This window comes from Narcine bancroftii, chromosome 14 (assembly GCF_036971445.1).
Source record: "Narcine bancroftii isolate sNarBan1 chromosome 14, sNarBan1.hap1, whole genome shotgun sequence".
NCBI classification, from domain to species: domain Eukaryota; kingdom Metazoa; phylum Chordata; class Chondrichthyes; order Torpediniformes; family Narcinidae; genus Narcine; species Narcine bancroftii.
Genome location: NC_091482.1, coordinates 50,604,778 through 50,620,042, shown reverse-complemented (window position 1 = coordinate 50,620,042; position 15,265 = coordinate 50,604,778).

Sequence of the window (15,265 nt, the reverse complement as noted above, 5' to 3'; positions counted from 1 at the left end):
CCCTACAGTGACCAAACACTTCTCCTCCCCACAATCTACTTTCCAACTGGTCTTCCTCTGCTCTCCAATGGTAGGTTGTGAGGGAAAGGGTTTTGTGCGCAATTATAATAGAGTAAATAAACATGGAGACAGGCCTTTCAGCTCATTGAGTTTGTGCTGACCATCAGTGCTCCATTTAACACCGTTCTTTACTTAATCCCATTTTAATCGCCTTTCAACTCCCCCAGATGCTGCCACTCACAGACTTGCTGAGGGGATGGGGGTGGGGGTAGGAAACTGGAGGGCCCAGAGCAATCATGGCGAACAGGTAGCATCAGAGGTCAGGATTGAAGTTGGGTCATTGAGGATGTGAAGCAGCTCTGTTCGATCCGCTACCCAACCTTGTGCAAGTGTCTCGGGGTCATATGCAGAACAGAAGGTTCGAGCTTCATATTCTTGTCCAAAAGAGTGAGCTGCCACACCACCTTGCAACTTTACATACAGGACCTTCCATAATTCAGAGTGTAGTTACTCACTTTGTATATGATGCAAATACTCGGATAAGGCTCACAAACGTTTGGACCCATCTGATGTTATACAGAGCAACTTGGGGTTATACAGACTGTTTCCAAAATTGGTTCATAGCCTTAGAGCTGTAAATGCAGAGACATTGAATATTCATATATTTTGTAAAACTTTGTTTTAGGCTTTCAAAACAACAATTATCTCACATTTGTATTGATATATAATCATGGAAACAATATTTGTGCTTCCTTTGTAATCCAGTTTGTGTGGTTTTTTTTGTTCAACTGAAGTTTAATAAAAGTGATCTTTTAACCACCAATATCTCATGTCCTTATGATTTAGAAGAATTTCTCTGGTATGAGTTGTTACTCTTTACAAGATGCCTATCTTTGCATTGGTATAGATCTGTTAATGCCTGCATCTCAGTGTTAAAAGAGTGAAGAAAAGGGGCTCAGATAGAAGGGGAAGGGAAGTTTCATGCGGCTTATCGATTCAGCCACTATGACACATCATGTACTTTGATGAAACATCTGCTCCACGTCAGCAGTTACTGGTTGATTCTGAATAATTACTCCGCATAATGTTCGCTATCTGTATAAAGCGTGTAGACGAAACACACACTAAGGACAGAATACACCACATAACTCAAAACCAAGGGTGGAGTTTGCATGTTCTCTTTGGGACCTTGGGGGTTTCATTCGGTATGCTGATTTCCCCCATCCTTGAATTATCTAGGTTGGTTGTCTATTGTAAATTGCCCCTGGTGTGGAGATGACTGTCAGAATCTGGGAGAAGTTGATTAAAAATATGGGGAGAATAAAAAATTAGATTAATATCGGATTGATATAAATGGGTGTTTGGCACGAACTCAGAGACCTGAAGGATCGTTATCCATGCTGTATCTCCAAGACAATCAAACTACTAAAATTAATATAGGCAACCTCATTTCAATGACAAATTGTTTTGCTAAAGGGTTGGCTGCTTTCTCCTTTCCACCTCTGATAAAATAAACAATGGATAAGTTCAAGGGCAGCACGCCATGCTATTACCGAGCCAGTGATTAGGACTAGGGTTCGGTTCCTGCGCTGTCTGTAAGGAGTTTGTACGTTCGCCCCGTGTCTCCGTGGGTTTCCACCAGGTGCTCCGGTTGCCTCCCACCGTTCAAAACGTACTGGGGGTTGCAGGTCAATTAGGTGTAATTGAGTGGCATGGGCGCCAAAAGGGCCTGTTACCAAAATTTTTTTTTAATTAAAATTAATTAAATTAACACCATGTTGCAGACTCTTTTTTGCAACGTTATCACACATTTCTAAGGCATTTCAAATCAATACATTGCCTTCATTCCTCATGTGGCATCAACATTGTAGCTCATGCCCCATTCATTTTCGTAGACGCTCTCAATCTGCTCCTTCCACAGCACCCGAGAATAACACCTGCTCACTACCAGTCGCTTTGCTTTCAGAGTTACTTGAAGAAAATTTATTGTTTTAAAAATTATGGGTATTTATTGCATCAGATTATTTGGCTTTCTGATGCTATAGGTAAAATATCCCCACCAGAAACTGGTCAATCAACAAATTATTTTACCAAAAAAAGACCAAATACAGCTCCCTTTGTTACTTTGTTCAGCGGAATTATTGGAAATAGAAATAGTTTAACTGAGGAGAACGAACAAGTCTTTAGAAGCAAGTAGAACTTGGTTGCACCCAAGATTAACATCAAGAATAACCGAGAGCAAAACCTCTGGAAATTGAAAGAAATTAAGGTACGTTATTTGAACACTGGTTTACAGTTTCCCATGCGTTGGCTCTCATTAAGGTGCCTTTCTCTTGGCGCTAGTTCAATATGATGTAACCCTGTCAGTGATTGGTGCTGGATGGGATTTCCTTAGCATGAAATCATTTAGATATGATTTCACTGGCACCAACCATGTAAATATTAGCTATTCTTTGAGAGAGAGGCTGGATGTGATTGAATCTCCAAGAAACCATTCAACCCAAGCTTGAAACCCTAATCTGATTTTCTTATCCAGGTGAATCTAAAAAAAGCTACTTCACTAAGATATGATGCATATGTACAAACATTGAACAAAGATGAACAAACATTACCCCTCTTCAGTGTTTATGTTATACATCTCCAACTGTGGTTTTCAGATAGCAAAACATTACGCATCCTGGCCCTTCCACTTTCCAAGCAGCACAAGTCAAACTAGTTTGTAGACTGTATCCTTCTGCCCATCAGCTCCCTCTAGTGCTACTGCTGAAGTCAAGCACCACATGTGCAAAGGTGTGCCCATTTACCAACTAACCAATGACAGCACAGCAAGTGGCACCTGACCCTGGACTTTGCTGATTCTTGCCAGCCTTCAAAATGCCCTCTCACCTCCTTTTCCCCCAGGAGCGATAACCATGAAACGACTTACACGTCCACTAAATGAATCATATACATCTTAGATCAACATGTTTTATAACTGAAATCCATAAAATATTTTAGAAACATAGGGTAATGACATTGGCTTTTTTTGACCAATATGGTGATATACTGTTCTATATAAGTTGCTGGCCCGCCCACTGATGACTCAATCCCCTGTAACCCCTCCACCTGTGACCCGGCTATAAACCCCTCATTTGAGCACACGGAGTTGTATTGAAGCCCATCGTTCCTCACTCAGCTTTTGGAGTCATTATTAGTGTGTATCAACCACGTTGTCTACATTTTACTGATGTCAGGTGTGGAAGAGTAAGTAGCTAGAATTGGTTACTCAGGACCATGTGACTGCTAAGTCTTGTCTGTCATTGGAAGTTGCTTTCCATTGCCTCATGGAACCTTACTGCCGCTGCTTCACCAAATCTTGTTGTGCAAAGAAAGAGACATTCTGATATTGCCTGTGTCATCAAACAGTAACTGTAAGGACAGGTTTTAATATATTTTTTAATTAATCAAATGAAATCCGTAGATGTGCTACGATATTACCCATGATGCTCACTGTGGCTCCACTAGAAGTCGGAGGGTGCAGTGCTAATTTTTTAGGTGCTGGAGCTCACCCAAAACAGCGACATGGAGGTGCCGCAGCACCGCACCCCTGCTGGATGTGAAACGTAATGGCAGTTTGTCGGACACTTTAATAATGATAGAGGTCACTTCATTCACTTAACTTATCACTCCAATGGATTTATCCCCCAGTTAGATCATTTAGATCCCATTCGTCACATTTGTCCACTTGCGCTCCTAATTATTTTGCACATGCCTGCTTGAGATTTGCAAGGTTGAAATTGCTGGCCTTCAGTCTCCTGGACCCAATCAGCACCAGAACCCTCTGTATTCTGATGAAGTGGATAGGTTAGAATCAGCCCTGCCCTAAAAATCTTTGACCGACCGCAAGGCAGTTGAGATTTTCTCAATGTTCCTGAAGTTCAGGGGCATTCAAGATTGTTAAAGTTGGTTTAAATGCAGCGAACAAAGTCACAGAATGGTGACTTGACCATTTCAAGCACCTGCATTTTTCCACGTTTTTAATTGCAAAAGCTAGCATGTTGTCAATAATTTTCTGTTTATGGGTAAGATGGCATATTGTTGCCTTCTGCTGATTACGAAACAGTAACCCTTTATCGATTCCCATGATTTAAAAAAACTGAAATATTTAGCCTTGTTAAATGAACTATGATTACATAATGACACACAAACCCATAGTTTGGCCCTTAAACGCAATTTCAATGTGTGTATTATAATTCCCCAATATAACAACTGCATCACTCAACGAAAACCAATTCTTGATTTCAACATTAACCATAATTTACTATGGATATCCCAACCTTTATTTAACACACTGCATTAAGAAACCAGTTAAATGTTGTACTCTTGACCTTTCTTGCTGGGAGAATTCTTCACCATGATTGGCTTCTCGGCCAAAATAATTACATCACACTGTTGTAGGCCAGAAACGGCATGAACTCACAGCGGTTCATATCTGCAAAGATCACTGGATTTTTGTTTGCGATGCACCTTCGGGAAGGCTGACATTTGTCACTTTACTACAGTTGCTTTCTTAACCCTGTGAGCTTCAGAACTTCCTTAACCAAAGAATGATGGCAAAGGGTCAAAAGTGCATAGAAAAAGTCAAATATATAACATGTGTCTTAGCAAACAATATGAATATGATTTATAAAATATACTGCTTGGAGCTTATTGTAGTTATTGATGCTGGTATGATAGATGTGTTCAATATTTTGTTCCCAGAAGTTACCCCATTAAAAGGATATTTTTCTTTTTTTTATACCCCACATTTATTTTCTGATTTTCTCCAAGATAAAAAAAGTTAAGACAAATTTTTATTTAGTATCATCCAATTCAAATAATCCTTTCTCCTTTTTATTTTCTGAAGTCGCAAAACTCATTTAGCAGCTTCATCAGTTTTGAAAAGATGAAACAATATCTTACCTCATAGTTTGGAAATGTGAACAAGATGTGTAAATGTACAAATAACTCACTTCTATTTTCAATCTACTCTTATGGTGTGTTTTTTTTCAATTCATCATTTCTATAGATGTTTACTCTCGACACTGTGGAGTAAGGTAACCAAAAGTGATGCAATACAGATGAAAGACGTCTTAAATTTACGGTACCATTGGCTCCAAATCAGGGCCCATTGATTGGATGCTTTGAAGGGGAGATTAACAATTGCGTTCAATCATTCTTTATTTTCTCTTACTGCCCATGACAATTGCACCCAGCTGATGATGAAGATTCTTTAATCTATTTTATTTTAAATCGTCTCACATTTCTTCAAAGAAAGCTCCACTCGGGATTTCACATTCCAGCTTTATTAGTTCATTTAGGTCTATGTTAGTGGATCAGAATTGGCTGGAGCAGATAGATGCTTGATAGTTTGTGGTATATTAAGGGAATCAAGGATATGGGATTAAAAATAAAAGGATGCCATAGGTGTTCTGTGGTTAGTAGGGGATTACTTCAAGTGGGGAAAAAATGGTTGAGAACTATTGGCTTAAATGTATTGAATGGCACAGCAGGCTTGAGGGACCAAATGGCCTCCTCCTGAATGTTTTTATTTCTCTCCAGGCCATTTCTTGGAATCCCTCATGAATGACCTTTCCTCATTCTTCAACTCAGAAACCATTTCTCAGTACACATAGCTGAAACAGTAAGCTCATAAAAGGCTGGAATGGTAATAATCAATGACATCACAGAGATTTAAAGATTGAGGAAAAGAGGAGAATTTGAATCAAAATGGGTGCAGAACAGTGCAGGTGAGAGATTGGATTGAGAAAGGGCAAAAAGAGACAGAAAAGAAGTACTTTGTTTTGAGAAGAAACATCCCCAAAGCTTCAAAGAGCAGGATTGCACATTATTTATTCAGCAAGTTCCCAGCAAATGTCTTCTGATCACCTTGTAACGAAACAGCTCTGATTAAATGTTGCCATTTTATTTCTCATAGCAAAAAGACTGAAAACAGATCCTTTGATGGTCACTACCTTGTGAACAAATCTGTCTCTATTTAGCACAATATTCTGCTTTTGATGCTTTAGCTAGTTCTATAGCCACCCAACTATTTTTATCACTGAAAGCTATGAAGCCTTTTTTAAAATGCTCTTTAAACTGTAACCAAAAAGTCCACGATGAAATAACACCTGCAGCACACATGTCAAACTCTGGCCCGTGGGCCAAATTTGGCCCGCGATATAATTATATTTGACCCGCAAGATCATATCAAAAATGTACTAGAGGTGGCCCGCTGGCCGCCGCGCCAGTATAGCGCATGCACAGTAACCACTGTGTCCCAGGGTGAGAGAGAGAAAAATCCTGGTCCTTGAAAAGTAGTGGTGGGTGGTTTTATAAACACGCTGTCGTGTCCCCCCGCCCACCGCAGCGCGGCCTGGCCGGTGTCAGGGAAAGCCAAGGCCGCTTCCCATCACCGGGAACCCCAGTGGAACATCGTTTCTTGGAGCTGCAGATGGAGTCGGGATGCCGGAGGGAAGATTAAGGCTCCCCGCCGGGCGATGGGGGCGCCGGCCGCCGACCGCTCTGCGCCTTCCCACCGGACCAGCGGCGGGTGCCCGGAATACACGTGGAGAGCGAGGCTGGTCGGGCAGGTAGGGTGGAACCCCCTGCCAATCTCGAGAGTGGCGTGGGCTGGATCGGGATTAGCCGCGCTCACCTGCTCCTCTACCACTGACCGGGATCCCAGCGCGGTCCTGAGCGCGGAGACTGCCCTGGAAAGGTCCTGGGACACCGGCACGGAAAGAAAAGGGGGTCCGGGAGAAACTCAGCAGGTCAAGGGGGGTCTGGGAGAAACTCAGCAGGTCAAGGGAGGTCCGGGAGAAACTCAGCAGGTCAAGGGGGGTCCGGGAGAAACTCAGCAGGTCAAGGGAGGTCCGGGAGAAACTCAGCAGGTCAAGGGGGGTCCAGGAGAAACTCAGCAGGTCAAAGGGGGGTCCGAGAGAAACTCAGCAGTTCAAGGGGGAGGGGTCCGGGAGAAACTCAGAAGGTCAAGGGAAGGGGATCCGGGAGAAACTCAGCAGGTCAAGGGGGGTCCGGGAGAAACTCAGCAGGTCAAGGGGGGTCCGGGAGAAACTCATCAGATCAAGGGGGAGGGTTCCGGGAGAAACTCAGAAGGTCAAGAGGAGGGGGTCCGGGAGAAACTCAGCAGGTCAAGGGGGAGGGGTTCGGGAGAAACTCAGAAGGTCAAGGGGAGGGGGTCCGGGAGAAACTCAGCAGGTCAATTGGGGTCTGGGAGAAACTCAGCAGGTCAAGGGGGGTCCGGGAGAAACTCAGCAGGTCAAGGGGGGTCCGGCAGAAACTCAGGGGGGGCCTGACCTCGCCAGGACCATTGCCCACTCCCCCTCCCTGCCGCAGGCCGACCCGCGACTCACGGTGACGGGGCCGCTGATCCGCCAAGATGCCGCCCTGCAGCGAGAACCGATGCCCCTCGCACTGTCGTTGTCCAACCCAATCGCCCGCAAACCCCGCCCTCCCGCACACAGGCCTGAGTAAGTATTATGAACTTTAATCTCAGGATAAAATGATCTTCCAGTAGTTTCATGTCACAGTGATAAATATATTCCTGGTTAAAAATGATCCTGAACCTGGATACAAGCTCATTAGGCATAAAACTTGAAAAGTGTGTAAATCAAAGGATATCTGTACCAATGGAAAAAGGGCATGGCAAATAACCCTGCTAGAGTCCATGCCCACAATCAGTCACCCATTTGATTGTTTCAGGAATCATGTTATTCTCCCACATTCTCAATAGCCCTCAGATTTTACTATTCGACAGCACACTAGCAACATTTGACAAATCCTCTACAGAGAAATATTATTTATTGAATATTTTATTTCTCATTTGTTAATGCTTCTGGAAAGAGTTTATCCTAAACTATTATTAAACATTTATTTTAATAAGAAAAAGTTTAATATTACATATGTTGAAAGAAGAGAAAACATGCAGATGTTGTTGAAAATTTTCAATAAATATTTAGTTCGGCCCTCGACTTAGTCCAAGTTTTTAATTTTGGCCCTCTGTGAATTTGAGTTTGACACCCCTGACCTACAGGAAATACTTCATCCATTTTGTTTTACTCTTGGAAGAAAAATTCCAGTTTACTTATTGTGCAACAAAAGTACTGGAGAAACTGAACAGATTGTGCAACATCTATAGGAAGAAAAGGATAACTGATGTTTCGGGCCTGAATTTACTTGGGATGCATGCCTTTTTGACAGGTTTTGTCAAATAGGCTTTGATGGAATCTCGTCAAATACCTTGCAGAACGTTCCTTGCTCCAGATGTTGGACTGGCTAATCAATACTAATCGAATGTGACAACTTGGGTCGAGTTCTTCTTCAGAGAAATGATTCTGTGATCCCGGCGGAAAGATGGTGCTCATAGGGGATGGGAGTGTAACAGCCTGCAACCCCAGCCGAAAATGCAATGGTCTCTTCCTTTTTAAAGGAATTGGAGAATCACCACTTCCATGCTCAATTGACAACATACAAGGTCTATTTTTTAAAAAAATAAATAACATTTTTTTCTTTCCTATTACACTTTGATAATGTAGTCCAGCTGTCACACTAATGTAGAGAAGATTTTTGTTCTTGTGGGTTGGTCAGGATGCATGTTTTTGTCATTTGAAAGGCGAGTGTTTTATTTGTATGATCCAAATTCATACCAATAATTTAATATGAAAATTTGTACATCCAAAGTCATCTAGGGTTGGCTGCAGAACAAATGATACTATTTAAAAGACTTGCAAGAATTCCTAAGTGTGATTCCTAATTGGACCTTTATAACTTAAAATGCAAATAATCCATCATTCTCCTACGGGAACATTTTTGATCATTAAACTCTAACATTCTCAATTATCAGGCCATCAAAGAGGAATATATGATTATTAATTATTATTAATAATAAGACCACAAAAGGCACATAACAGGAGCAGATCTCTGATTCCCCAGTCCCTCTGTCTCATCTCAAGAGATCCAGCAGTGTCATCGAGATAAGACACATCCAGTGATGGTCCCTGAGAAAGGCTAAAGTGACCTGATATGTCGATGCCATCTTGTGCAAAGCAGTTTGTGCAAAACGTATGCCCTTGTTTTGTGCCTTTTATTTCTGATGATTATATTGTGCAGAACGACCAAAGGGACTGCTCTTACTAAACCATCCTAGTCTCTCATGAAATGTTTGTTTACTTAGATTAGATTAGATTCAACTTTCTTGTCATTGAGCCCAGTAAAATGCAAAGCCAATGAAATACAAATTAGAATCCAACCAGAGGTTTAAAAAAAATAGTGCTGTATACAAATACATGCAAATAAACGTAAGAACGTACAGCAAGCAAACAATTCTAAAAGTACTGAGAGTACCATGTGAGTACCACTCAGAGCTGTGATTCAAGGTCCAACAGGGTCACAGCCTCAAGAGAAAAGCCCTTCTTAAGCCCACTGATTCGAGAGCAATGGCTCCTGTAGCGCCGACTGGATAGGAGAAGAGGAAAAAGTCCATAGCTTGGAGGAGATATTATTGGCATCTTCACCCTGCCCAGACAGCGTTTCTGATAGATATTATCAAGTGGTGGGCAATTGGTTGCTGAAACCCGCTGGGCAGTCTAGTTGTATCTTTGACTACTTGTCCTGCGTGTGTATTATTTGTCTATATGCGCGTTACGTCTGGTTGTGTGTCGGCGCATTTCACACCGAGGGCCAAAGACTGGTGTTTTGTCAGGTTGTACTTGTGCAATCAAATGAAGATAAATCTGCCTTGGAATTTGGTTTATTTACTTCATGGTGTGAAATAAACAAGAAAATAATATATTCTTCTGTGTTAGAAGGTGAAATTGTCAATAGGGGGATCTCTGCAGATATATTATTAATGTGCATATCCAAAGGCAATTAGTGAAGTATTAGCTGAAGGTGATGGATCATTAAAAATTGCATTTGAAGAGGTAAGGCCTTGAAACTCTAAAAAAAAATCTGTAGGACAAATAGTTCATTTTACATTGGATAATGAGAGCTAATTGTAAATTATTAAATTGGTCGGGTGCAAAGACCAGCATATAGAATTTAGCCGCAGATCATGATGGGTTATAGAATGATCGAACGGGTCTGAGGGGAGTTCATTTAATATGCCTAGTTTTGGAGCCCCACAGGTAAGTCTAAACCAATTACAGCATTTAGAAAAGATTTATTTCATTGAATATGTCATATCATAGTTAATTTCATGCATATTCTGACACCATTTTCCTTTTAACAATCTGTCTAATTTACACATTTCCAATCCCCTGACTTTAAAATGGAAATTTTAGTATACCCTGAAGTCAAAAGCTAAGATTTATACAGTTGTTTTTCCAGCCCATCAAACTCACTCGAGACCTGGCCCTAAAACAGGCTTTCCACATTTTCTTTTACAAATGTGTGCTGCTAATACATCTTCTCCCAAAGCTGAGACGTCCATCACGTCGAATTAGGGTTGAAGATGGGTTTGCATTGTGGGGGTGAAAATTCACTAACATTATTGTGGAGGAATCAGAATTACAGAATTTAGCTGCTGGGCAGAGAGTGGGAAGAATGCTGGTGGTGGAGTTGTGGAATCTCAAAGGGCTGTAGTTCAGGAGTGGAAGATTGCACTCTGCTGTTCAAGGAGTGTAGGAGGAATAGATATTTTTTAAAATAATCTATTTATAAATTTTAAACCACAAAATGATTACATTGCATTCAATTGTAAACTATTTTTAAAAAATTATTACATGTGGTAATATACTCCCATTCCCCCCCCCCCCACCCCGTTCCCCCACAGCCCCTGAAAAAAAAAGAGAGAAAAGGAAGAAAAACTGGAGAATGCCAAGAAATAAAACATTTATACAGAAAACTCTATTGGAGGTTATCAAGAAGTGAGGACCTCAGAGAGTCAAACCAAAATTTTGTAAATATGAGCTCGATATTTTCAAAAAATACATGATATTTATCTTGCAAATTATGTAATTTTCTGTAATGGTATGAAGTTCAGCGCGCCATCTTTCCAAGCCTAAATTTATTTCTGACTTCCATGATATTGCTATACATGTCCTAGCAACTGCTAAAGCAATGAACACAAATTCAATTTGATAAATATTTAAATTTAATTTTGGCTTTTTTTGGAGGATTAGATTCAATGTGGTGCCAAGAATAGATTCAATGTGGTGCCAAGGCCTAAGTAGCCATTTCACTTATCTGTGGATATGCCAGTCAGAGTGTAAGATTTTAGCTTATTCTCCCAAGACAGGATCAATAAAACGCCAGAAAAATAACAATATATTTTAATGTCCCTGCCTGTTGGAAATTCATCTTTAATCACTGATTAGTCATCAAAGATATCTGAACCCTGACACTGGTATTTCAAAGTGAATAAAAAGTTGATTTAAAGAACAATGTCTGTCCGGTGTGAACTTGCACACTGTTTGCAATGAATAACATGGAGTTGTAGGATAGATGTAAACTGTTTACCAATGTAAGAATTTGAGCATTCAATTAGATCATGGGTGTTTCATTACCATATTCCATTCAGCTGCTCTATTACGTCTCCCACAACACTTCAAGTTAACAAAGGTTACGCACCATCCTAATTAAAATAACTAACCAAAACCCAAACTTACATGTGGAAGTGTGTCCTATTTTTCACACATTGCATACACCCCCAATTAACAAATCATTCTATTTTTTCATACATCTTGAAAGCTTTAACCAAATCGAAACAAGAAAATATACTGCAGGAGTTAACTCTTGAGTTTGGGGCATCTTCAGTCTGCTCTACTAGTTAATAAGATCATGGCTGATCTGATATTGGCCTCTACTCCACTTTCCTGCCAGTTCCAATATCCCTTCACTGGAAATTTTACAATTGCACTTTTTCAAGATCATTATATGGCTCCTAAAGTTATAGTGCTCAGAACATACATTATCTTGACGCGGACGTGTACTTACATGCGTCAGGAGTAATGCTCGACGCTGCTGGCGATGTGTCTGGGGCAACACACGAGAGTAGTAATGCACATGCGCGGGTCAGAACGTGGGGGTTGCGTACACTGTGATGGACCGTGAGCGTGCAAAGGGGACACAGGAGGAGGAAGAGATTAAAAGCGTTGCAAGCACCCATGTGGCCGAGAGCCAATAAAAAGGTCAGCAGGCTTGGACGGGTGGTTTTATGGGATAAAGAAAGAGTTGTAGTGGCTGAGAAGAATAAAGAAGGTCGACTCCATGAAGAACGAGTGATTGTGTGTATATTCTACAATCTCACAAAGGCTAACCCAGTAGGTTGTAGAATATGGTACCTTGTGGGAACAGTGCGGTTACACTCGCTGCCAATCCACTGTGATGGAGGTGGAAAACATCCTAAGAAAGGTTAAATAGGTAATTTTGCAATCTCATAATCTTTTTGGTTTCAACATTATTAATGTGCATATCCAGGATATATCCAGGGATTTCAGGGTCTGAGTTACAGGGAAAGGTTGTGCAGACTGGGGCTTTTTTCTCTGGAGCGTAGAAGATTGAGAGGGGACTTGATCGAGGTGTTTAAGATTTTAAAAGGGACAGACAGAGTAAATGTGGATGGGCTTTTTCAATTAAGAGTGGGGGAGATTCAAACTAGAGGACATGGTTTAAGATTGAAGGGGGAAAATTATAAGGGGAACATGAGGGGAAATTTCTTTACGCAGAGGGTGGTGGGGATGTGGAATGAGCTTCCGGCAGACGTGGTCGAGGCGGGATCATTGGTTACATTTAAGGAAAAACTGGATCTTTACATGGATAGGAGGGGACTTGTAAGGTAAAACATCATGAGATGGGAATGTGTAGGGAGTTACCCTGTACAGGGCAGTAACAAGAAGGGGAGGTGTCCTTGTACTCCTGTTAGGTAAAACATCATGAGATGGGAATGTACAGGGCTGTAACAAGATGTGAATGCATCCTTGTACTTACAAGATAAGAGAGACATTGATGGATTGAGAGGCAGGAAGCTAGCAGGGAAAGGATAGCAACAGTTTTAGTCATTGGACAAGTAATGATATGATGATGTTCTAAGCACATATCCAAGGGTATAAAAAATCACCATTTTGCTGATAACGGCAGAATGCATTCTCCGACTAACATGTTTAGTCGCAAGTGTTACAATCCGGTAATAAAGAACAAAGAACCCTAATTTCGACTCAGCCTGGTGTTTGTCTCACTCATTCATGAACAAAGCAGACCTAACAGACTAGAGGGGTATGGACCGGGTGCTGATCAGTGGGACTAGGAGGGTGGGGATTTGCTACAGCATGGACTAGTAGGGCCGAACTGGCCTGTTCTGTGCTGTAAGTGGTTATATGGTTATATACCAGAAGCCATAATGGATTGAGATGAACAACTATGTCTTAAGAATTTCCGATTAGCAGTAGAAACAAATTTAATATGGTATACATGTGGCACTGGGGATTCTGACTCATCATTTTGTCCTGACTCATAGGATGCAGATGGCAGTGAATTTTGGCTTTTAATGATCATCTCTATTAACCCTTCGAAGATCTGTTGCCTTGTCTGTGCATTGCACGGTCAGTTTGTTTACATTTCTTTATTTGTATACATATCTTCTTGAGTACAGTTTTTTTGCACTACCAAGAAGTGGTAATTCTGCCTCGCCAAAGGAAAAAGAATCTCAGGGTTATACCTGATGTCATGTATGTCTTCTTTGGCTTGGCTTTGCAGACGAAGATTTATGGAGGGGTAATGTCCACGTCAGCTGCAGGCTCCTTTATAGCTGACAAGTCCGATGCGGGACAGGCAGACACGGTTGCAAGGGAAAATTGGTGGGTTGGGGTTTGGTGTTGGGTTTTTCCTCCTTTGTCTTTTGACAGTGAGGTGGGCTCTACGGTCTTCTTCAAAGGAGGTTGCTGCCCGCCGAACTGTGAGGCGCCAAGATGCACGGTTGGAGGCGAGATCAGCCCACTGGCAGTGGTCAATGTGGCAGGCACCAAGAGCTTTCTTTAGGCAGTCCTTGTACCTCTTCTTTGGTGCACCTCTGTCTCGGTGGCCAGTGGAGAGCTCGCCATATAACACGATCTTGGGAAGGCGATGGTCCTCCATTCTGGAGACGTGACCTACCCAGCGCAGTTTGATCTTCATCAGCGTGGATCGACAGCATCTTGTATGTACTCTGACAATAAATCTGAACTTTGCCCTGCTGTGGACTTGGTGGTGAAGTAGCCCCCCATAGTGCTGACAGGTAGACAGCTCCAGAATTGTGCCAGTGACTGAGGTACGTTTCCATTATGCATGCCTTCCACAGCCCATGCCTTTGTTGTCCATGTCTTTGTGGGAAGTGGAAGCCCAGCTTTTTCCAAGCATTGTAAAATAAATCTTGTTTACTTTGTAACAACCTGGTTTGTAGATCTATGGTGTGATGGTGCTAAATAGTGAAAAAGACAAAAGAAAAGACTGGGAAATTGATTGTAAAAGTCCAAAGAAAATCAAATGAGGTTGATGGGCATGCCAATCAAGCAGGTAACTTTGACCTAGCAAGTAAATGACGTACTCAATTTGTGCTTTGCGGTGAGGAGACTGAATTTGAGTCCCTTACTCCAGAGTATGCAGCCTCCAATAGGACAACAAGGTTTTGTTCCGTTGAAATCTGTTGGTCAATCGCAGCACGATTCACCGGTCCAATAGGGAAATCCAGGAGGCTTTGCCAAAACTAGTTGTACTGACAATAACCACACCAGCAGTGCGAGTATGACAGCTTTAATAAGATCGTATTATATGGCGAGCTCTCCACTGGCCACCAAGACAGAGGAGCACCAAAGAAGAGGTACAAGGACTGCCTTAAGAAATCTCTTGGTGCCTGCCACATTGACCACCGCCAGTGGGCTGATATCGCCTCAAACCGTGCATCTTGGCGCCTCACAGTTCGGCGGGCAGCAACCTCCTTTGAAGAAGACCGCAAAGCCCACCTCACTGACAAAAGACAAAGGAGGAAAAACCCAACACCCAACCCCAACCCACCAATTTTCCCCTGCAACCGCTGCAACTGTGTCTGCCTGTCCCGCATCGGACTTGTCAGCCACCAACGAGCCTGCAGCTGATGTGGACATTACCCCTCCATAAATCTTCGTCCGCGAAGCCAAGCCAAAGAAAGAAGAATAAACTAATATGTACACTAAGAGGTCTTGTCTCTCTACAAGACGAACCTGGAAGGCTCGACTGTAGCTCTGGACTCCTTTATATACAAGGTCACCGGGATGAC